The 23,947-nt window shown below is 44.8% G+C and overlaps 2 long non-coding RNA genes across 3 annotated transcripts; one reads left to right on the plus strand and one right to left on the minus strand.

Moving 5' to 3' along the window:
* The first annotated feature begins 150 nt into the window (after positions 1 to 150).
* Positions 151 to 17,433, plus strand: LOC137484479 (uncharacterized). The gene is made up of 2 exons (XR_011004894.1): positions 151 to 311; positions 17,060 to 17,433. It is a non-coding gene; the product is annotated as an uncharacterized lncRNA (long non-coding RNA).
* LOC137484478 (uncharacterized) lies at positions 13,163 to 22,713 on the minus strand. Of its 2 annotated transcripts, XR_011004893.1 has the most exons (4): positions 19,809 to 22,713; positions 18,113 to 18,204; positions 15,583 to 17,382; positions 13,163 to 15,217 (listed from the first exon to the last, which is right to left on the minus strand). It is a non-coding gene; the product is annotated as an uncharacterized lncRNA (long non-coding RNA). The 2 variants fall into 2 exon arrangements; XR_011004892.1 differs by lacking the exon at positions 13,163 to 15,217 and having other exon boundaries at positions 15,532 to 17,382.
* Between the last annotated feature and the right edge of the window lie 1,234 nt (positions 22,714 to 23,947).

Consider the following 23,947-nt stretch of genomic DNA (forward strand, 5'->3'; position numbering starts at 1 on the left):
GCACGGAGTAGCGCGCGGCTTGGTAGCTGCAGCTGCCGGGAGCCGCCGCGGCTCCGTCGCCGCTGCCATGCACCCCTCTGCGGCCGGTCGGCGGAGGAGGCGGAGGAGGAGGGGATGCTAATGGGGGAGGCGGTGTCAGAGCTCCGCCGGGGTTGGGGCGCGCTCGCAAGCGCGGTGTGGCCGCGGCGCAGCGCCGAGCCCTGGTAGAGATGCCCGCCTGCTCCCTCTGCACCCCTCCCGTTTTAGTCGCTGTATCTGGCTGAAATCCCTCAGGGTTCCGACACGGTTTTTTTCTAAACATCAATACTTCTGTAAGTACCAGCTTCATCTTCGAGTTTTTAAGGGGCTATGGGAAAGATCGCGTGGTTGTCGCATCCCCCACTGACATCCTGTTTCAGCTAGACAAATGTCTGGCTTGTCCCCATAAACACCATAATGGGATCCTATGGCCTCTACAGTGTGTTCTCCCTCGAGAGCTGTGAATCTGCTACGTGCTCCGACAGGCCAGATGGCAGGGGACGCCCTGACAGCTCCAGCTCCTGCTAGTTCAGGATGAACATATACTTCCTAGTCAGCATCTGCCTTCCCGAGTTCCTACTGGCATGTTAATACATTCAACAGCTTTGCAAATGATTTTTAAATTTGGGAGTTTTTAAAATAAAATTGGAGTTCCTGTTTTAAGATAAATAATAAGTGGAGATAATGAAGAATGGGCAGAGATGAAAAATTGCTTCTAGGTGCTGTTCAGGCAAAATTGTAATGGTCATTGATATGACATCTTCTGCACAAATAGATTAATCCAACAATGAACCATAGCTGCTCCTGGAGATATTTAATATCAGACAGGACTGGAGAAAACCAGTGGGTAAGGGAAGAAATCTTTGTCCGAAAGAAATTGGTTAAAGAGAATTGGCAGGAAAACCTCACTTCCTCTGGGTGAGTTTGCACTACCCTGCGTCCCTGTGAACGGGACTGAAGTTACTGCTTCAGCACCAGAGAAATCAGATGGGAAACACCTGAATTAAAGGGCTCAGAGCTCCACCAACAGCTGCCTGAGCTCAAGAGCTGTTATCTCGAGAGCTTTGCTCCATACTAAAACAAAATTCAGCTTCTTAGACCAGCAAAGGCCAGACTCTGGTTCTACAGGTGCAGAGAGAGGGCTTTTAAACGGCAGAGTTGATAGCTCCCACTCACCATGTCACCAAACCTGCAGGAAAAACAGAAACTCTCCAACAGCAACTTCAGTGCTAGAGAATTAAGGCATTACTTTAGTCTGGCCAAGATGTGCAACAGAAATAATTTCATCCATATATTGCCCTGGTTGTGAAGAGAAACAAATGTCAGAATGAGAGGACAAAGTCTCAAGCTGTGACAGGGGAAATATAGGTTGGATATTAGTAAGAAATTTTTCACAGAAGTAGTGATAAAATTTTGGAATGGCCTGCCTGGGGAGGTGGTGGAGTCACCATCCCTTGATGTGTTCCAAAAAGATGGGATATGGTACTTGGTGCCATGGTTTAATTAAGGGGTTTAGGGCATGGGTTGGACTTGATGGTCTTGAAGGTCTCTTCCAACCTAGTTATTCTGTGATCTGTAATTCTGAGAAAATCATTCTGCCACACATGATCTTTACTAGATTTTTCACATACAGTCAAAACGCAGAGAAATTAATTGGTTCAATGTTCATTGGTCCCAAGTTACACAGTTCTTAGTATTTTGTTTCCTACTGGTTATTGATCCCTTTGCCTTTGATATTAATTAGGTCCTCCTTCTTTGTTCTCTTATCTCTCTTTTCCCAGACCAGGTGTCTCCGACCATGCCGGAGGCAGGGCGGGGGCGGGGCGGTGTGTGTGTGTGTATGTGTAAGTGTATGATGTTTGGAGTTGGTGTTTGCTAATGGTCGTTATCTTTTGTGCATGCTGTTCCCAGTCTTGTTGTGATGTTCCGGTCATCAGGCCTCGACTGGTGAAACAATCCTTTGAAAAGAAACTTCAATTCCTTCCCCCCTGGACAAAGGCAAACAAAACCCCTGACTAAAGTTATGTAAAACAATCAAACTTGGTATCATTTCCAACAACCATTTATGTTCACTGTGGAAGGATGTTCATGGCAACTTTGACAAAAAGCCCGTGTCTCTAGGGAGTGGTTCTCCATCTCTGTACATCCCCCTCCAGTCTACAGGACTCGATCCAACCTGTGCATCACCTCCTCCCCTGCAGCCCGCAGCTGCCGCTGCTCTCGAGGGAGAGCTCCTTCTCGCTTTCAATAACCGTCACACTAGCCCCACAATAACAGGACAAGGACTGTTATTTGCTCTATTACCGACTCGTCTACTCTGAGCAGGGAAAGCAGCAGCCACCGACCACACCTCAACTTTTTCCAGGTTTTTCAACAGAGAAGTGTTTTTACAGACAGTCAAGCCAGTCTGAGATTGCTTAGCAACATCACATGTTGTAATTTCCTGCTAAGCAGCTCTGGAATCTCTTCTTATTAGGAACCACTTCTTTCGAGAGTTGACATGACTGTGGGCAGATCAGAGCCATCCTCGGGAGGAAGGCAGAGGGAGCTGGACAGAGCAGGGAGGAGTGCGCAGCAGTGTAGCAGAATCCTCGAGTTTGGGACAAACCTGCAGCTCTCCCCTCGGGATGGGCAGCTTCTGTACTGGCAGCCTTGGCAGGGTGAAAACTGACAGCACAAATTCGCTGACATGTAATGGGCTTGCAGTTATCACTGCCAAAGGCTTCAGCAGCACCTTAAAATGCTTTCCAGGGATTTTGGGTCCTCTGAGAACTGCTCAGCACAAACTCAGAACACTCTGCTGCTCTGCAGGGCACAGTTTGTCTGGCAGATGGGCCCTTGTGCTAGGCAGCCTGCAGCTCCAGGGCTTGGCCCTATCCTACATCCACAGTGCCCCCTCTCTTGTGCTGGCCCCATCAGGCTGTAGCAGCAAGATTACCTCAGCTGCCTTCCGTGCAGTTCTGAAAGATGCTGCATGATCTACACTAACCTTTTATCCCATTTTTCAAAAGCGGGCAATGAAGAATAAATGTTCATCATGGGCAGCCGCTGAGCTGATGGACCAAAGATAAAGGCTTGAGCCCACTCCAGCTGGAAAAGTTTGGCTCTTAACTTCAAGAGGTCACAAGTTTAGGGCACATGCTACCATTTTATGTCCCCCTCCTAAGTCATCCTCTTCCAGCAGCACATCAGGGACAAAAATCTTCAGTTTCTGTCAGAGTAGTTGTTTTAAGCTGATTGACAGCAGGCCAAATGGAAGATGTTGGTCCATGTCAAATGTGCTTTAATCTTTTTAGATTATTTCCTGTGGCATTAAATGCAATAGCATATGCATTTTCAACAAATGTAGAATGTGCTGAACTCGCATATTGCAAGAGAATATTATTTCCACATTTGTTTCTCACCCCAAAAAAGCCTCAGAGCTTTTAGGGGGCCAAATGTCAATGAATTTCCCAACCTCTGACCTCTGTAGATCTCAATGCCCTGTTTCCCTGCCTGATCAGGTATTAGTAATTGGCGCCTGTGCTGTGTCCGCACCTCAATCTGTTTTGCACCACAAAAACCTGAAATGTGAAGGATTACTTACAGTGGATGAGTAGTTGCTTTGTCCATACTCTGTTGAAAGTAATTCCCAACATATTTATAAACATTTTTAGCAAGCACTTACAAGAGACAAGATGGCAGATTTCTGCCATAAAATACAAGACCAAAAGAGTCCACAGCCTTGCCAGGTGCAAAGAGCTGGGAGAGAATCTTTAATAGTTTAATTTTATTGCATGAGTCCTCCTCCTTTAATAAAACACCACTTGACCATCAAGACGCAAAGAAATATCAGAGAGGCTCTAAACACTGTATTTGAAAGTATATAGTATAAATACTCAAAGTTAAGCATCAAATTTAAGATCTTAAGTAATCATGCTAACTTCACTTTACCATAATGAATGTAATAGAAGAGCAGCTCCCCCTGGGAAAGTAGAAGCTGTGCCCAACATAATGAGACACATTGTGTGACATCAGCTCCTTACAGCTACAGAGAGCAGAGCTGGGCAATAAAAAGGACCTGGTTATAACAAACTGAACAGTGAATATTCTTCCTCTCCTTTTCAGTAAACAAAAAAAAAAAAAAACCTGCTTCAATGGCACAGGTTTAACTCTGCATTTATGTCATAAGAGCTATATGAGGGTAGATGAAGTTTTCATGCCATTCATTACCCAGGTGAGTTGCTGAATAGAATTTATTTAAGGAGGGAACAGCGTGATGACTTTAATTCTGTTAAGCACAGTTTCCAAAATTCATTCTTTATATTTCATTTATTGCAAATGAATGACTCAGTTAAAACAGCATTTCAAGACACTTTAGCCAAAATATTTGCTTTGCATAACAATACAATAGAGAGAACTGCAAGCAACTGTAAGTAAGAGCAAGCAAATAGGCATCCAGAGCAGAGAGCTATTGGTAGTGATGCCTATGGCCTGTTTTAGCACAAAACTTCCATGCTAAACAAGAAATGCTAGTAAAGCTGATTTGCACGTTCACATTTCCCCGATCTGCCCATTATTGTCAGTGTTTGGAGAAACCTGTAAACAGGTACACAGTTTGTTTTCCTTCCACATACATTCCAGCCAAGTGCACATACTTAAAATATTTTCACCTTTGTGCACCAAGATGACAAGTATGAATCTAAGATGTCATTACCTTCTAGCGATACATGCCATGTGGAAGATGAAGATTTTTTCTTAGTGTCTTTAGCATAATTAGAATGTATGACAACATCCAGACAATTTAATTTCCCGATTACACAGTTATACGGAAAATATCCTTTGCATTACATATGCAGGCGTTCTTATCAGTAGATACTATACAACTTTTTCTGCCCTGTTACATCACTGCAGACACTTTGTATTTTATTTCATTCTCAGAAATGAGAATTTTCTGCCCTATCAACCAGGCAGACAGAAATTGCTGTGCAGAGTGGGAGCCAGGCTGCTGCCATTTGTCCCTCTTTGAGCAGCTGCTCCAACAACACACATGGAATTCCCAAGGGGCAGCAAGGACTTCCTCCCGAGTCCAAGTGGTGTATCTCACACCCTGCAAAGTCTGAGAATGAGAACATTTGTGATATTATCCTGCTGTTCTCTAGAAGATTTGGTAGCCATGGGATAAAACAGTTGCGGGAGTATAATTTGCTTACTTGTAATTAATATAATCCAGAAACTATTTATTTGCATTCCAACTTTTAAGATTGATGGGTGACCAGTGAAATTGGAAAAGCAAGCAATTATTTTTCCGAGACCAGTGGTAGACATCCAGTTGCACATAAGTTAAGTACTTCTCATGGGAAGTTTAGAAATTTTTCTTTTCCCTGAGTAAAGCCAAAGTGGTTCAGGGCATTTACAGATGGCTTAGGAGTATACACCTTTTTTACTTCCTTATCCTGCAATTGAAAAATCAACCTGACATTTTTTCCTAACTTATACTAAAGGCAGGAAACCAAAGCTGGAAGGGGTATGGAACCCAGTATTTTCCTGCAGGCCGGGGCTCTGGAGTGATGCTGCAGAGATGCTCACAGTGCTCTTGGCCATAGGACTTTTGTTCTCTAATAATCACACACTGGTGCAAAGAACCTCCAGCATCTCATGGATGTCCATCTGCCAGCTCCAGCTTCACAGGCTGAGACAGCACTAACCGTTATTCTACCAGCGCCCACTATCAGCACAGCTTAGTCCTCTCTAACTCACTCTAATGTCTAAATCTTGCCGATTTCTCTCACATAACACCTGAAAAATGCAGCCTTCCTGGCTTCCCCTGAAGCTGCAGCTCTTCCTGGCCTGTTTCTCCTCTGCTGGAAAACCCTTTTATCCCCCTGCCAGCCACATTCCTGCAGGTACCCATAGCAAATCCTGTTCCAGAGGTCTTTTCCCAAGTCTAACACTTGGAAATCCATTGGCACTGCTCTCAAGCAGTTCTCTCTGGATTTCTTTATATCAGATAAAACAGATAAAACCTATTTATTTCAAAGATTTTCACAGACAACCCTGCTTTGTCTTTTGTTGCTCATTTAGCACTAAGAAATCAGCTCCTTTGTCCACCTGGCCATGAGATCCACCTCTTCCTTCCTTTGCTCAAACACCCGTGCTCCCATTCTTCCATGCTGCCCTTTCTGCATGGGAATATTTCCTTCTAAGCAAGCTCAAGGCAGCCATGCTATCCTCCCTTTGCCTCTTATAAATACACTGTACACCAAGACACCACAATCCATTCCCAGTATATTTTTTCCAGTACAATTGTACTCCAAGAATTTGAATTATATTTTTCTGTAATTTCCTCTATCTCCCTTGCTTACAGACATGTCTTGTTTTCCATCTTCTCTTTATTCCAGGTTTGTGATGCACCCAGCACAAGGTCATCTCAGTCTGCTGCTGGAATCCCTTGGCACTACAGAAATGTTGGTGGCAGCCCAACAACACCCACAGCCTCAGCTCAAGGCCACGTTGCTACCGAGCAGACATCAGCACAGACCATCTGGAACAACACTGGCCACTTCTGCCTCCCTGCTGCATCATGTTCTTCTCACAGAACAGTGTTTAAGGCATTAACACCCATGAATTATAAAACAATACAAAAGAAGCTCATGTTCTGCAGGCTTAGCTTTGCTGCAGTGTCCCCAGTACAGAAAAGCCTCCTTCAAGGTCTTGTAATAATGAGCCAGGCAGAAGGATGGGTCAAAACTGCCATGTTAAATGCAAACCAAAGTGTAATTTTCTCTTCACTAGCAGCATGCCTATCCTTGTTCCCATTGCTTTTCAATAACACTCCATGAAAGGATGTTGATGTCTTGTTTAAGCAATGATCAGAAGTTCAGAAGTTAATTAACGAGAAATAGAACACAGTCACTTTACTGAGAAAAAGTCCAAGAAAAAAAACAAACAAAAAATTTTAAAGCTATAAGGTATCATTAGATTGCCTTTTCCAATAGAAAATAGTACTAATTTTAACACTACTTAGACACTACAGACTGTCCTTTGGCCAGGGAGAACCACAAGTCCTCTGACCTGTATTTTTATAATGCTTTAATACATGTTTGTGCTTTCTGTCAGTCAGGAAGACACCAAATTATGTGGCCTACATCAAAAGCCATCAATCTGTTATATGCATACATACTCTGTACCCTACAGAGGCAGATACCCACTTTAGCAATGTCAGAATGGCTTGTCAATTAAATCTGGTCATATATCTTTTTTTGGCTTCTGACATGTTGATTGACAGCCTATCTGGAGACCTGGCCCAGACAACTGGGGGATTTTGCCAGCAAGGTCAGGAAAGCTTCTTCTGCAATGCAATTTCCATCATGGAGCCCTGGGGGAGACGTTAACAGACCTCACCTGCACTCTGTGCTGTGGGACCCTCCTGCAAACAGCACACCTCTGGCCTTAGCTCCTTGCTCTGCTCTTCCTGCTTTACCTCCAAAATCTTCCTGTGCTCAGCCCTTCTTATATATATATATATATATATATATATATATATATATATATCCTACCAGTTCTGTGAAGTTCTTCTTAAATGGTTTTTGACCATACCCTGCTCCCCACTGAGTTCAGTTTTTTGGAGGCCTACAACACTTTAGGGTGATGAGATCCCTGGGTTTGAACTCTGGATAAATTCTGGTGTCCTTCCCCTTCCAGTTCCGTGAATCTCCCTGAGGCAAGGATTACTTGGTGTTCACAGACAGCAACAAAAAGCATTCAGACATTTTATGGGAAAGAACTTCAGATTGACCATACCTAGCATTCTTAGGGAAAATGTTACCACAAAAGGGGCAGAAATCATTCATGAAGATGGAAGGCAGAGAGGAGATTAAAACAGAAGATGTGAGATAAGTGTTATGGAAAGCTAACATATGGAAAGCTAACAAAGCTAAAAATAGTAAAGCATTTAAGCAAATTTCCTGGAAGGGCTGTGTGATCCCCACCACCAGACCAACAGGGTCTCAGGACCAGCTTGCGCAAATCTGATGCAGGAGAATGGAGAACAGTCTCCTGATGGCCCTCCTAATCTTGTTTTACATTTAATTTCTTCTGTTCCTCACCTGACCTGGATCTTCTTGCCTTTAAGATTTTCATGAAGAAGTTCAAAAGGTGAGGAAAATCAGCCATTAGCCTAAAGCCATTACTGCACTCCCACAGATACAGTCAAAGCTGCTTCCCCCATATAATGGGATTTTGGAGTCTGAGTTTATAAATTCAACCTTTTCTTCAGTAAGCAAACAAGATTTAAGATATGTTTGAGCCACAGGTCTGGATTCAGAGCTAAACACTTACCAAATTACGTGTCCACGGGTTTTTCCCAGACCAGTTGCTTACAAAGCCCAGTTGGCAACCATGGAACCTGTTTGAAATATCAGCAAAAACCCAGGGATATTTTGGAGCTAGTGTTGCAAATTCAGGGCTTTTTCTTGCTATAAACAATTAATGTATTGGGAATACAGTGTCCATGAAGTTAATGTGGCCCTTAGCAAAGCTAAGCACAGCCTAAGGACAGCTGCCAGTGCTGCCCAGCTTCCCTGATAATGCCCTAATGGGAAAACCCTGCATTTCTCAGACAAAGATATTTCAATGCATCAAATCCAGACAAATAATTACCTGCCTTCTCAGCAAAGCTACAACCAAAGGAAAGTTTCACACCCTTGGTCAGTCCTCCCTGCTTGAAGCCTGAAGGAAGAACATAAGTTAAATCCTTACTATGAAAACTGTTCTTGGTGGCAAAACTAATTTTGCCTTTGCAGCTATTCTCATCCATGGCAGTTTCCACTAAGCTTGAAAGTTAAGTGGATTCTCTTGGAAGAGGAAGGATTCACCACTGGAAATTCAAGACCAAGTCCCAGGAAGAAATCACTCTCTTACTTTGCTCTCCCCTGGACTAAGGAATGTGAGGAAGGAAAGCTCCATTTGGATTGGAAGGATTATGCTTCTGTATGTCAAAGTCATGTGAAATAAACAACATAATTTGTGAAGCAACAATGGGAACTTTATTATTTCTCAGGATACAATTTTAATGACTCCTCTCTACTCCATGGATTTTAAGCAGCTACTGGTGTCATGTTGCGTTAGAGGCTGAAGTTGCAGCAGGCAGAATGGCAGCACGACATGAGAAAAAAATAAAAATAAAAATAAACCTCTGAATGGTTTTCCCAAGAACACACATGTGGTAGCACAGTGCTTTGCTTTGGAAGTAAATTGCTCATGAACCTTCTGGCTTGAAGCTACCAGTAAATATCCCTGTTTGCAATGATGGCCAGTTATATACAGCACAAAATCTCACTGCTCTATTAAAAGTCTTACTGAAAAGTTTTACAGAAAAGCTCTTATTTGCCCCCTGTGTCCTAAGAAAAACAGATTACCACAGCTCCCATCACTCACAGCACAGCTCAGCTCTATGTCTACACCACAGACTAAAGTGCATCATATACATTAAAAGCTGTTACATAAACCAAACTTTTATTATTATTTGAACACAAGGTGTTCAAATGGATGGTTTATATACAGCCTCTCTCTTAATCAAAGCACAACAAAATGCCTTTTTAAAATTAAAGGTTCACTAGAGAAATGTTTTATTATTTTTAAGTAATCCAATACTTTACCCACTAATTCCCTGTGTTATTAAAGCTTGAACAAGGAGACTAGAGTCTAGCTCCCACAAATCCTCAGTCAGAGTTTGGGATTTCTAAAGCCTCAGTGCTGAGTGATCCAGGCCTGAACTCATCGCATCCGAACAGCCAGAAGAGAGCTGCCAGTGGGGTCAAAACTTCCCTGCTCTGCTCATTATTAACCCTATTTTGTCCTGGGAATGGGCAGCTACATGATTTAGGAGCAGGATGGAGAAGGTAGGTGAGCAGGTGGTACTTTGGCCTGGAGATGTCATGTCTCCAGGCACTTTGGCCTGGAGATTGGGCACAACCAGCAGTGCCCAGTCACCCCCGTCTGACAGCAGCATCGTGTCTCTAAGGGGCTCCCTGAGGAAGATACAGGACAGAGCTCAAGATGTTTGGTTGACGTGGTCCTGTGTCTGTGGGAAGGAAGAAGGCTGCTACAGCAAAGGTCTGGGGTCCCAGATCCACCAGCTTTCAGGAAACACCCTAGAACTGACCACCCCAGAGCGCGATGATCGTGCTCTGCTCAGCTGGTCTGAGTGTGAGAGCAGCCAGAGTGTGCATGGACAGGGGTGTGGGGGGCTCAGTGAGGGGTGTGCTGCTTCCAGCACCTCAACACCCACCCTCTGCCCCACAGCATGCACATTGTACCAAATACCAACCCCTTTTTTGTCTAGAGCCATCCCTCAGGAGCTCTCAGTGAACACAAGTCCTCACCCAGGGAACAGGAGCAACTTTCCCTGCCCAGGACAAGTGGACTGTCTCCTGACAATAAAACATACTAATTGCTGTCTGGTACAATTAGGCTTATTCCTACTTGTAATACGATTTATGTGGGACTGCTGGCTCAGCACAGGAATTCACCTGTGGTTGTGTCTCCTTCCACGAGTGGCACTTTGTAGTCTCTCAGACAATGGCAGTGACAGGGGTCTGTCTCATCCTTCCTGGAACACCGCTCCAAGGGCACCAGGAGCCGGGACATGCCCAGCCCTGCCCTGGGGGAATCTGCTCAGGGTATTGGGCAAGGCAGGACATTTGGGATAAGCCAGCTCTGCCATGACCCTGCATGGCGTCTGAGGTCACAGCCAGGAGCCCTCTGGTTGCTCTTGCTCCAAGGGCAGAGGCAAGGGCCAGTTAGAGGTGGGTGGCACAAGAGACTGGAGAAAAGCCAAAGGAATAAAAACAATCTGGGAAAAGCTGCCAAAAGAAGCCTGACACAGACAACACCATGGCAACCAGCCCAGGGGCCCTTACCCAGGAGGTTTGCTGGCCTACAAGACTCAGGTGACTCTTTATATGTCTTGTGGGATCAGGAACATTTTAGGTACCAGTTCTTGACTAAATAAGATCTCCTGACATCTTTTGCAGTTTTGGCTCTGCACACAGATAACATTATATCCCTCTCACAAGCTTTTAGTATGGAAAAAAATTACACTATTTCCTTAGGCTTCAAAAAACCCCACCCCAAGCTATTTGCCAAACAGGAGACGTGGAGGGCTGATTTGAAATTCAAAACACCATCACACCTCCTGATCCAGAGACATGCGTAAAGACAGATACCTGAGAACATATAAAAATATTCTCAAACTTAGTCATGTCCTGCCTCTTTTACTCTGATATTTGCTTCAAGAGCCAGGGATCATAGGGGAATCTGCAGAGACTTTAAAGGTAAAAAAGACCCCTTTGGTGCCTGGATGCAAGTGGTCCCTTGAAGGGAGAAAGGCTCAGCATCTACAGAGAATAAGACAGTGTTTTATTTGTAGAAACTAGCAAAAATAACCCCAAACAACCCACCATCCACAATAATTAGAGAAATTAAAATAATAAATTACATTTCCCCTCCATTTAAATTATCTTACCAAAACAAAACACTTTTCTTTCATTCTGATTCTTAAAGGACAGCCATGAAGATTTAAAAGTTACAACAGACCCATTTATTTCAAAAGGTTGTAGTAACAACCTATATTGTTATTATATTGTTATATCTGTACTTTCATCAGTAATTGCAGTAGGCAGTGGGAAGAGCTGCTGAATGTGCCATCAGCCAAGAGACTGAGACTGAGGAGAGTTTAAAGGGGAGAGCTAGAAGACATTCACCTTCCTGAATGGGCCATAAACTGAAGTGACTGACTGCAGCCAACTAAAAAGCAAGAATATTTCCCTTAGGTAGCAAAATAGGAAGTAGGAGGCTCACTGGAGCCCTAAAGATGCTTTAGAGGAACAGATAACTTGAAGTGCTGTTTTTTAGAGAAGCAGCACAGTTACCATACACCACAGTCACACCGATTAGCCCTATAATGGAAGCTGACACCAGCGCAAGCTTTGGCCTCCTTAGGCAGTGCTAGGTAGGTAAATTTAGATATCCAACAGCAAAACCCATACAGTTTGCATAAATATTAGCCTTTGATGCTAATTTTCCTCTTTTCCATCTTAAATCACTCCCTGGCACACATGTGGTGTCTGGGCAGACCAGACCAGCTGATTTGCAGGGGTTGTTTTTTTTTTTTGCACACCTGAGCCCAGGAGCTCCCAGGGACCTGGCTGAGTCTCATCAGCCTGTTCCATCTGGACAGCAAGTGAAACACTTGGAAAAACTTACACCAGCTAACTAGGAGCAGAGGCATTATCACATCCCAAAATATCAATACTGTGGCTTTAGCCAGCACGTGACCAGAAGACAGGAGGAACAGTATCACTGAGGAAAGGGAAGGGACAGCCTATCTCAGCAATGGGACTACAGCTGGGTTACAGCCAGGCACTTTGGGCAAAGGGTTTGTGCCTTCCCAAATGCCACAGGGCTGGCGTTCATCAGGTGATGCCCCCAAAACCACCCCACAGCTCCTATGGCTTGAGGACAGGGGCACTTCCTTATCTGCTCAGGGGTAGTGTGGTTATTTGGTACCAAACCCTCACTGAGCACAACAAATCTTCTGTTCTCAAACACTGCACCAAGGGAAGAGAGGTGCACACAACAGACACAGCTGAGTGTGCTCCTTGGGCAGCACAAATCAAAAAACATGCCCCTCCCGCTGCTGGAAAGGGGCTGCTGCCCCTCCCAGTCAGTGCCAGGTGGGAAGACACCACCAGATGACCCAAGCACAAGGTGGTGAGAGAAGCTCTAGAGCTTCAGGTAACACATTTCTGCCACAAGAAGGAAATCTAGATAAGAAGACGAGCTGAGTACATTTAGAGCATTAATAAAACATTTTGGAGTTAGGCAGGTGACCACACATTTGACATGGTTAACACATCTATTCTCCCCAGGCTTAGCCCAGGTGAAAAGTACATTTTGGTTGTGCCAGTCTGTGTTGGATGCTCAGATCTGCCCCCAGAACTCTCTCAAATCCAGGTTATTCCCATACTTAAATTCCAAGAAATCCATGTAGGTGGGATGAAAAGGTGGAGGCAGGATTTGAAGGTGACAGTGTCCCAGAGGAGCAAGTAGCAGCAGGGCCAGATGCTGCCAGAGAAGAAGGAGGAGTTTCATGGAGCATGGGATGCCAGATCCTGTAGGGTAGCACAGCAAAAGTCCCAACCCTCAGCAGCACTGCCTCCCCAGGCAGGGGCTGTGCAGAGCTCAGCATGTTCTAAGAAGCTACAAGTTTGTGTCAATACAGGGCTAAAGGTCTGAGGATCACGCCTTCTGATAGCTCATCCTCCTGCAGGCTGGAGAGCAGTGTGAACACAAGGAAAGGTGCCTGATCCCCATTATAATGCTAATCTCCTCCAACTCCCAGTAGGAGCCGAGTAGCATCCCGTTAATGAAATTATAACCATGGCTCACATGGTGCATTTCTGCTGGACACATCTGAAATCTCTTTCCCTTAGAGGCTACATAACCAGCGCCTGGGAGTTATCTTGCTGCTGTTATAGAACAACACGATTAGAGTGCTGAAGCTAATTTAAATCATGTTGAATGCTATTGTAATGCAGTGAGTAAAGCTGGTAAGTGACATGTCGTTTAGCTATCCTTAGAGTGGGCACATCAGGCTGATCCCCAAAAGTTTAAGGGCTACATTCAGAGACTTCAACATAAATTGCAAATCCTTCATGAGCAGGTTCTGTTTGATGAGACTTTCAGGTGCTTAAGGTACAAGTCTCATTTAATTGTGTGATGACTCCAAGACTCTTAGCTGGCCCCATACTGAAGTACCTTCTTCTATCTTCAGTTATCCTGAGCATCTTCCAGGTACTGCAATATCTCTGCTCCTGATGTGAGCAATGGGCATGGAGCTGTGGGTACTGTGCTAAACTTGAGCACTGGCAGTGAGGCAAAAGTGGAGCTTAACTGTATTGGGGGTTCTTCTAGTCTTGCTTTATGGGCTTAGTAGGGATTTAGGGTGACTCTGTGGGTTTTTAAGAGCTGTGTTTTGTACCTCTGAAAAAAAAAGTCACAGCCTCTGCCCTCTCAAACAGCAATGCAGCACAGCCAGGACATCACCCTGGGAGTTACACAGAGGCCCCCATGCCCCGTGCAGGGCAGCCCTGGCAGCCCAGGCAGTGACAAGCAAACCAAACACACGGCTGAGAGATTTCGTCTTGACCTTTATAAGCTACTGCAACACCCTAGAGCTCCAGCAATCGCCACCTTGCAGAGCCTGAGCAAACAACTCTGCAGTGCAGCAGGGAGTGGAATTGGTCCCTATCCCAGCATGACAGCAGACTGCAGCATCCAGCTGCTCTCCTGAGCCCAACACTGGGAGAAGTGTTCCTGACAGGCATTTTATTATTTTTCCGGTGATATGGAGTAGGGCTGAATTGTGCCTTTTCTCCGGTTTTCTCCAGCACACCTGGGAGCAGATCCCAGGGATGCACTGGAGCAGAGGGCTCCTGATTTTACCACCCCCCAGACAGTCACACAGCATTTTGTCCCAGTTCAAGTCAGCCCCACCTCTGGCTCTTGGCCCTGTCAGACATGGATTTCACACCCCACTCCATTCTCTCCCCTCACCTGATGCTGTCAGGATGTTCTCATAAGGCCAGCAGGAAGCATTGTACTGGTTTCAGCCCTTTGTGGGAGCTTTGTCCTGATGTCGCTGCCCCTGCTCCAGCCACATCATGATTTTCTTCTCCATCCTATCCCACAAAAATATAAGTGTGGGGAGGGGAAGAGGAAAGAGAAATGTCTACAAGGAGCAGCAAGGGAGGGATCCCAAACTCCGTGAGATCATCTGTCACCTGTCTTTATGGCAGTTTTAGAAGATATGGCAGATTTAGAAGAAGCAGCTGTATCTTGACCAGTGTAAAGCAGCTCAGCTCTTTGCCCCACCACAGGTGTCCTGCGGCCTTTGCAGCCCCAGACTTGTCTTGGCTGCCCACACAGCAGGGTCAGCTCTGGAAGTCTCTGTGTTCCTCTGAGCCAGATGTTCACTTCCTGGGGCCACTGCCTGCAGAACACAAGATTCCTTCAAACTGAGGTATCAGCCCAGGGTTGTGTAGCAGAGCTGGAAACTGAGTTCTCCTGATCTTTAGAGTCTCTCCATTGCTCTTCATCTTGGCCATCCATCAACATCACCCTGCTCTCTGAGGCTTGCTGAGGCCAAATGCACCTGCTGTGACTAGAAACAGATAGCGAAGTATTTCAGGAAAAGAGGTAACATTCCTCAAATGAACTCATCCTTTCAGTTCATGTGCTAGCAGCACAGGCTGTCACAGCTTTATTTTTAAATGGCCTTTCCCTTTATCACCAGAAAAATTTCTTCCTATTGACCTGAAGAGCACTAGCAATATCAAGTGGAATATATATATTCTTTCCTACCCACTGAACATGGTCATTGTTAATCTGAGCATGTTAAAACGAAAAGGGACAAGATGTGGAAGGTGTTTAACACTAACTTGATGGGAGCAAAGGGGAAGGGTGAAGACCAACCTCGCTGAAGGTAGAATTAGATGTTTAAAATGGAAGTGAAGTGAGTACCTGTCTTAGACATGTGGTACCTGCCTCCATATCCCAGAACACAACTGCCCACAAAGACTCTTGACTGAGAACACACAGACAGCCACTGGTCTGGTGGAGTTAACAGCAGCTTGAGAAACATGGCAACATGCTCACATGGGTAAAACTGGGAGATTCAGAGTAAAAACCCAGCAAAAGCAGCTTGCACAGTACTGTCAGGTCACTGGGAAAACTCTTTGTAGCCACTTTGAGTCAAGGCAACAGTCACTAAGGGACACTTAGGATCTTTTAAAGTTAGACTTCAAGGATAAATTCAAGGCCAGGGGAAGGCAATTTTAATAAGCAATGACTTATTTTGGCCAGGTTAGCATCAATAAACAGTCATTAGCTATGCAAAGGAGGATTTGCATGAGCAGCATTTGAGGGTCAGGTTATGGCAGGACTGTCTCAAATGAAGATGAAGGGTGGACCAGCCCTGCATGTAGAAGTTCTCAGCCTGGTGCTGATGCCAAGGTGCTTGAAACAAACAAATTCACCTGAAGCCCATGCTCTGAAGTGTTCTGGAAATGATCCTACAATGTCCTACATCCTGGAAACAAGGATTTCCCTTTCCAAGGAGAAGGGGAAGAAAAGTCCAGAGGAAGAGTTGGAACATGCAGCAAAGAGAGGCGGGAGTGTTTGAGTAGCCGAGAGAGGACAAACACACTGTTTTTTCCATCCTGAGCATTTTCTAGAGGTGAAATGTATCTATATAAAGCACCCAAGGCTGGACAGCACTTACATCAGTCTGTGGTAACTGCTAGGGGGAAGAAGGAGGAGTAGGAACTTACAGAGCAGAAGGCATTGAACCCTTCTGCAGGACCCAGAAGGCAGGCAAGTCCTCCCCAAAGTCAGTCATCACCAGTCTCCTTCTATTGGTGTTCACATGGAAAAATTCAAGAGCAGGGGCTAATGAATTCCAGGTGCCTTGGAATGATTTCTAACACAGCAAATCCCAGTTTTAGCTGTGAACTTCATCTACAGGGAAGAAAAAAACCAAAACAAGTAAGTGCCAAATCACACCAATCCATCAGTCATAATTGCCTTTGCTGGTACAAATGTGTCTCTCTCATTCATACAATGCTAGAGGTTTAGAGCAGAGCAGAAAATCTCTTGTGGAGTTTTTTTTGTATTGGTTGTTTTGTTGGTTTTTTAAAAATAATATTTTAACTATACCACAAAATGTGAGTCTAATTAATCCCTGAAATTGGTGACATTACACTTGAAATGAGCCTGCCTGCTAAGCCTGAGGAGGTGGGAAAGCAAAGAATATAAATATCCATATGCTTCAATTTGATTCCAATTCAGCCAAAGACCCAACAAACACAGTTGCTTATTAGAGATAAGTCTTCATTTAAAAGTTAATTATAACAGTACTGAAAAATGTAGGGGCTGAAGATACAGTGAACTTTAATGAAGTTTTAATCACTAGAATGACTGTGAAGTTCTTTGTCTGCAGGGCCTCTGCAGCAGCAGGGACATTTCTGCATCTCTGGGTACTGCAGCCAAGAAATTGGGAAGAGAGTTGAACATGACAAGGAACATCCAAGTTTGGAAGTCCCCAGCAGACAGGTCTTTCAACAAAATCACTCACAGTGCAGAATGGAACCAGCTGTGCTTCACATATGGGATGATTGTTGCTCTGTTGCTAATGGGGTTTTCAACACAGAGAGCCAAAGCATCCTCATTTCTGACAGCCATGATCCAAGGTCCACTTGGCCTGTAATGGCAGTTGAGTGTGTCGGTGCCTGCACCTCATCTTTAAAAATGTGTGTTATTGGCCTACAACAAATTTCCATAAAGAAAAAAAAATATTTTAATGAAAGTATTCAGTATTTCATTAGTAAAAAAAGTTTTATTTTTCTTAGGCCCATCACTGGAGCAGTCTCTGAGGCTTTGTAATTCCTGTCCCATCAGCTCTGTTTTGACAACAAGTCTCTCTGTCCCCAGTTCAGCTGGCTCAGCCTTATCTCCTGCTTATGAGCAGACAGGCTCAGGCCTGTGCAGAGCTTAGGGGTCCTTATGGGATGCGTGCAGAATGCCACAGGACTGCTGCCACTTCCCAGGCCCACAGCCAACTCCCTGTCTGACCCTGACCCTACCTCCTGCTCCCAGCGAGGGTTCCTTTCCTTTTGGGCACCGCTCTTCCAGACGCAGGAGACTGGGAGATGTTTTAGTGCATTTTCCATATGCCACCCCAAAACACAGCACACTCGTTTTTGTTTCAGAGTCCATTTCCTCAAGGATTTCAGCTTATCCGTCACAGGTTATGCAGAGAGCAGCAGCCAGATGGGCCCCTGTACCTCCACAGTCCTCTTCCCATGGATGCTGCCCAGCCCCACAGCTCCAGCTACCTCCCAGACACAGCTCCAGCACCCAGCTAAGTCCAGGAAACACATACTTACCTACTCTGCCAGCTAAGCTGCCCTTGACAATCACTACCCCTAATCAGGTATCTCTAATGATTTTAATAATGTGATATGTGATGGCAAGAAAAACCAATAACCCAAACCTTGATGTAAGATGCTTTTGTCACAATCTTGAGACTCCTGCTTGGAGCAGATGCCTTATTAGCCATTTAATTCTCAGCTTCATGGCAAGGCACTGAAATGAGAGGAAATATAAAATCAACAAGGCAGCTGCAACCTAGCTTCATGTTCTCGCTCAAATTTAATAGAGATTCATGAGGCTTTACACTTATGTGCTGAGAGAAAAGGACTGCAGGCTTCTTGCACCTTGCTTGGGTCTAAGGGAGGTGAGTAACAGCAATCAGCACACAGATGATAAATGTCTGGCAGAAGGTATTCAAGACCCAACTGTGTTAATATCAAACAAGGCACTTAGCTCATGTGGTGTGTCCAGTCCAGGCCAATCTGTCTCAAAACCATGAGCCCAGAGGTAAAGGAGCAGATCTGTAACAGAAGACAGTGGTATCTGCTCTCTCCAGACTGTGCAGGAAGCAGGCTGGTTCTTGTTCCACCATGAGGCTTTCAGCCCTTGCACACTGGTGTCCCTATGCTCTGAAGACACTGTGCTGGCAGGCTGTGCCCATCCGACTGCCTCCCTGTCCCCTGCACATCAGCACAGGGCTCAGGGCAGTGTCCCCAGGGTCATGATCAGACCCATGTTTCTTCCCCTTCCCTTTCCCTAGCGCCCAGCTGATGGCTTCAGTCGTGCCCAAAAACCACTGGCACAACTGATTTCACTGTGCCAGTACCACTCACTCACAGTCACAGTTCAGTTCCCTTAACTTCCATCTCTTGGGTATTTCATGCAAGACAAAAAGCAGCTGAGCATTAATCGTGTGGCTGCTAGACTGTGATACTGAGCCCTCCACCTTCCATGTGTCCTTCTCCTCTTCTGCCCCTCTCTCCAAATGTGTTTTCCCATGGGGGTCCCAGGCTTCCATCCAGGCCCTGCCAGCAGCATTGCTGCCTGGGGGAAGCAGGAGCAGCTTGGGGTGTGCTGCGCACATTAACAGGGTCTGGCTACTGAACTCAGGTCTGAGTTGGTGAGCTGTCAGGCCCAGCAGTGACACAGCAGCAGATGGGAGAGTCCCCTCATGCTACAAAACACAGCCTCTCTGGGAGGTAAAGCCTCTGGAACAGGGTCTCCAGATAAGTGATCAAAGCACCAAGCCTGAGTTTAAGAAGCATTTGGACAATGGTCTCCGGCACAAGGTGGGATTTTTGAGGTACCCTGTGTAAGCCCAGGAGTAGGACTCAATGATCTTGATGGGTCCCTTCCAATGCAGATATCATCCTCTGATTCTCTGTGCTTTCCAGCACATAAGGAAAATTGACAACATTTTTACTTCAAAATGCAGTTCACTCTGATGAAAATGAATGTACCTTAAGAAAAACATGCCACCTTGCATTCTATCTGTAGCCTCAGTAAGTCATAAAAGTTGCTGCTATATATTTTCTTTACCAGGAAGGGAACCTTGGCTGCCATTCAGGAGTGTGACTGGGATGTAATGGTAGCATCCAGCCCCAAAGCAACCTGGATTGTACTCACTGGTACAAAAACAGCACTGAAACAGCTTGACTGAGACCAGACTGTACCATAGCAGTTACAGGACAGCTACTAAGAAAGAATCCTGACCTTATAAACTGTAATCAGGTAGCAGACAGGAGACAGGAGTTATTTTTGCTCTGGTTTATCAGTATGGAAGCTGTTTGACAAAATATGACATCCATTGCACAAACCTTGAGGTGAGCCAAGAGAGAAGCCTGAGGAATGATGCCGATTTACTGCTGAACCTGCGATTCTCCTGCCGCCGTGTGAGCAGGTCAGGGCCACTGGCCATGCTGCAGGTGGGGACACCTGTTAAACGTGGGGACACCTGTTACACAAGCACACAACCAGAGCTGCTGTAAATAAAGCAGAGCATTACACAGAAGTTAATTCAGTGCTGTTTTGCCGATCATGTCAAAGATACCGATCTGTTTATGCTCTGCACATCTCTTATTGAAAATAATGGAGCAGATTTCACCTCAGCAGTATCCCCCCACAGAGCCAGCCTCTGTGCCCTCAGTGAATGATAATAGCTGCTGTGCCATTGTCATTCCCATGCAGTGAAGCATGTTGGAAGCTGTTCCCTCCTGTTTGTTCTCAACATGGATCATTGCTCCTTCCAGCACTGTGAGAGCCAGACCAAAAGAAAAGCCAGTGGTTTCCCAGCAGAGGCGTTTCATAAATTTACAACTCTGCCGTGAGGAGATGCAGGCACAAACTAGCATCAAAGGCTCTTAAAGGCTTCAGGACTTCCTGTTGCTGGTGTGGAACAGATCCCCAGCAGGACGAGGCCACCCCAATTAGCAACAGGAAAGCACAGAACATTGGGCATGTTCAGTGCCAGCCGGGGCTGAGGACACAACAAAAGCTTCTCTTCATTTACTTATCCGATTTACTAGAGAAAGAAGGGGGTGCATTGTTGGTTTTGTACATCTGAGGTACTGTTAGCCTTAAGCCAACAAGATATCATGCAAGAATTATTTTGAGCAATTCAAGGTTAGTTTTTGTTGCTTTTTTCTTTAACTTTCCAGCAGCAATCCATTTTCATTTTGCACATGGACACATTCAATAGCGCAGGCACTGAGTGCTCTTAGGCAAAGCACAGGCAAGAATTCAGATAAAGAAAAAAGTCTGGGGTTTTGTCCAGTCTTTCAATTAACTTTGTTGGCAATCTGTAACAAAGAATTCATAAAAATCTTGAGGCACTTTTTACAAGCAAGATGGAAAGTAGTTGTTTTTTCTTTTTCCATCTTGCAGGAAATTTCCTTTTCTATCTCTGAAGCAATCAATAAAGAATGAATTTCCAAAAACTTTCCTTGACTCACGGGCAACTTGAAATTATACAGCCTAATTCACTTCAAGCACCCCTGGCTCAGCCGTGCAAGTGTCATTCCCAGAGGCAAATGCTGCATTTCTGAGCGATTAGGCACCACCACAGTTCCCCTCCCTGCCTTCACACACTGGGCTAGACTGCACATCCACTCAGTCTCCTTGCCCCCTTGCCACACCAAGTCCCTTAGCTCAGCTCTGACTGCTGGCACGAGCAGTAGAGTTGCCTATGAGCATCACCATGCCTTGATTTCTCTCCTACGCACCCAAAATCTCATAATACAGAAAGAAACCCAACTGTCCTTGCAAAATACCTGTAGAAAAAGAGCTGAGAACTTTGTTCCCTCCCTGCCCTCCATCAGTGTCTCTCTCTGGGCCTCAACACAAATGTTGTGATGGATGTTACTGGTTAGGCCAGCAGGGACTGCAGTCACATCACCACCAGCTACCACTCTCCAAGCATTTCGGTCTCATGAAAATCTGCCAGCAATTTCAGTGAATCCCTGGAGCTCTGGAGGGGATTTTATTACTGAGAAAGAGTCAGATGTCATCTCCTTTACAAGAAAAGAAAGTATGATAAAAAGGCACTTGAACTGCTCAGGTGGCCTCCAGCGGCCAGGAATGTGCCAGGTGTGCCAGGTCACAGCAAGCACCAAGAGGGGAACTGGTTTCGTCTCTGGCTTTGCTCAGATAGAAGCATTTGGAGAATGCTTAAACCACTGAATCAGGCTCCTGTCCTGGCACACTGCTCTCAGTTCATCAGCCCATGTGAATTTACCAGAACCTATAGAAGTATTTGTACAGGGGAGTGGATGAATTTCTCCATTGAGTCACTCATCTGTTACCTCTCCCGGAAAAAAATGTGTATATTGCTTCAATTATAGAGAGACACATTGAAAGAAGATATCAGGGTCACCAGATCTGCTGTTAATATCACACATGTGTGGAGATGAAGGTGGCAGCCGTTTGCCACTCACTGAAAGCTGTCAGGAATGTGACAGAACAACGGGATCCTGAGAACATCAGATTCTGAACACTGGCACCTACTGACAGGTTTTCATCACAGAGGAGAGGGAAAAACAAAGCTCTCCTTTGGACCTGATAAATGGATTTCCCTGGAGTGTTCCAGTAAGGTCTGCAAGAGAAAAATAAGCACAGAGTCCTGGACTTACATGAATTATGTATATACAGAGCTTTGTCAGAAAACAGTTAACTTTCACAAGAGTAAGAACAGGCAGGCAGTAAACTTTTGAAGGTTGTAACAATGGTATAAAGTGCTATGGGGATAGTCATGACTGCCTTTATTTTCCTGTTTATACATATCCACTCTTGCATCCATTAAAATTTATACAGGCTTTCCCCTAGCAATGCTTTTTTCTCCTTGGATGTCTCAAGTTTCCCTGTTCCTGATCCCATTGTCCCTGTAACTTTTCCTCATCGCTGCACCCCTGTCTGTGTTCTCTGTTACAAATTCTTCCCTCCTTTTGATTTCTTTCCCTGTCTACTCTGGGCTATCTTGGCAAGTGTAGGGTTTTCCCTTCAAGAAGGTTCTTAGTGCTACTTGATCAACAGAATTCAAACTGAGTAGCCAAGAACACAGCTGGGACACTCAAATTCATTGCTCGAAACGTGTCTCAAGCACAGCACCACCTCCTCCTACCACCACTTAGGGCCACTACCTCCCAGTATCAGCTTTCTGGATGTTAACAGGCTTCTTATGACTCAAGAGTCTGCAAAAACAGAGCACTATTGCTCATACTGACTTTCCTGGTGGAAAAGCTTGGGGTACAAGCAGAGATATTGTGCTGATGTTCATAAAAATGGCTAAATGCTGAGCCATATTCCAACAAGCTCCAAGCACTAACCAGTTTACTACTAAGGAGATGGAGATTCCATCAAACCATCCATATGCAGCTGTGTCTCTCCAGAGAAAGCCCTGGAAAAAGCTGTTGTGTTCCTCAGTGAGTAGCTCAGAATAAAAAAAAAAAAAAAAAAACATATGTTTAAAGCCCAGCCTGCTGATTATCAAATTCATTGCTGGTTTGAGAGAACACAAGTTGAACAGAATTAATGAATTGTGCCAGCTGCAAAACTTCTGGCAGATGGAGTAGAAAAATAGCAGCCCGGGATGCTGGGAATGTTCTTTACCTCTTTTGAAGGAGATGTTTCTACAGTGAATATATTTAGGTGATGAAAAAACTCTTGCGCAAAGACAATCTTGCTTTTTCTTCCATCTTTCTTTGAAATAATTATTTCAAACACAGCAGCTCTTCAAAAGATCAAGAGGTAGGATTATAAAAATATTCCAGCACGGACCGATTGCTGCTGAAGAAAGAATGATCACTAAGGCTCAGTTTTCACTTTTTTTTTTGTATTAAATAGACACTATTTACAGCCCCGAAAATTCCATGTTTCAAGATCTGAGATGTCATTTTTAGCTATGCATTCACCTTTTTGGTTCACATCAACCACCGTCATCTCTTAAGCCAATAGTTATCTTCCCTACCTACCTCCGAGATGTCCTGAATGAACCCATCAGTCAAGGAAGCCTTCAGCACTCGTGATGTTGGGAAGAAGAAAAGGCACACACAGATCAGAAGGAATCAGGCAGGAAAAGTTTCTTCATCCATCATCACTGAGCTTGTTTTGTTAATCAAAGTATGAACTCATCTCCTTATCTATGTGAAGGTATTTAAGATGCAGAACCAAAGAAAACTGCTGTGCCATATTATGTGCATTTACTCTTCAGATTTCAAAAGCCAAGCATTTAATCTATTTAAAAGTAATTCCAAAGGCAATTTTAGTGGTAGGATACAGCTGAAAATTGGGTAAGCTAAGCTCTAGAAAAGGTTAGAGAAGTCTTACACAGAATCTCTGGCACTGGGAAACCTCAGTCCCCATCTGCACTACATGAAGTGCATTTCTTATCAAACACTGTGTGTACAGAATGTTGTAATCACACAACAGGGGTGCAGACACCTTGGTGTAGGATTGTACCTGC

This window comes from Anomalospiza imberbis, chromosome 18 (genome assembly GCF_031753505.1).
Source record: "Anomalospiza imberbis isolate Cuckoo-Finch-1a 21T00152 chromosome 18, ASM3175350v1, whole genome shotgun sequence".
NCBI lineage: Eukaryota > Metazoa > Chordata > Aves > Passeriformes > Viduidae > Anomalospiza > Anomalospiza imberbis.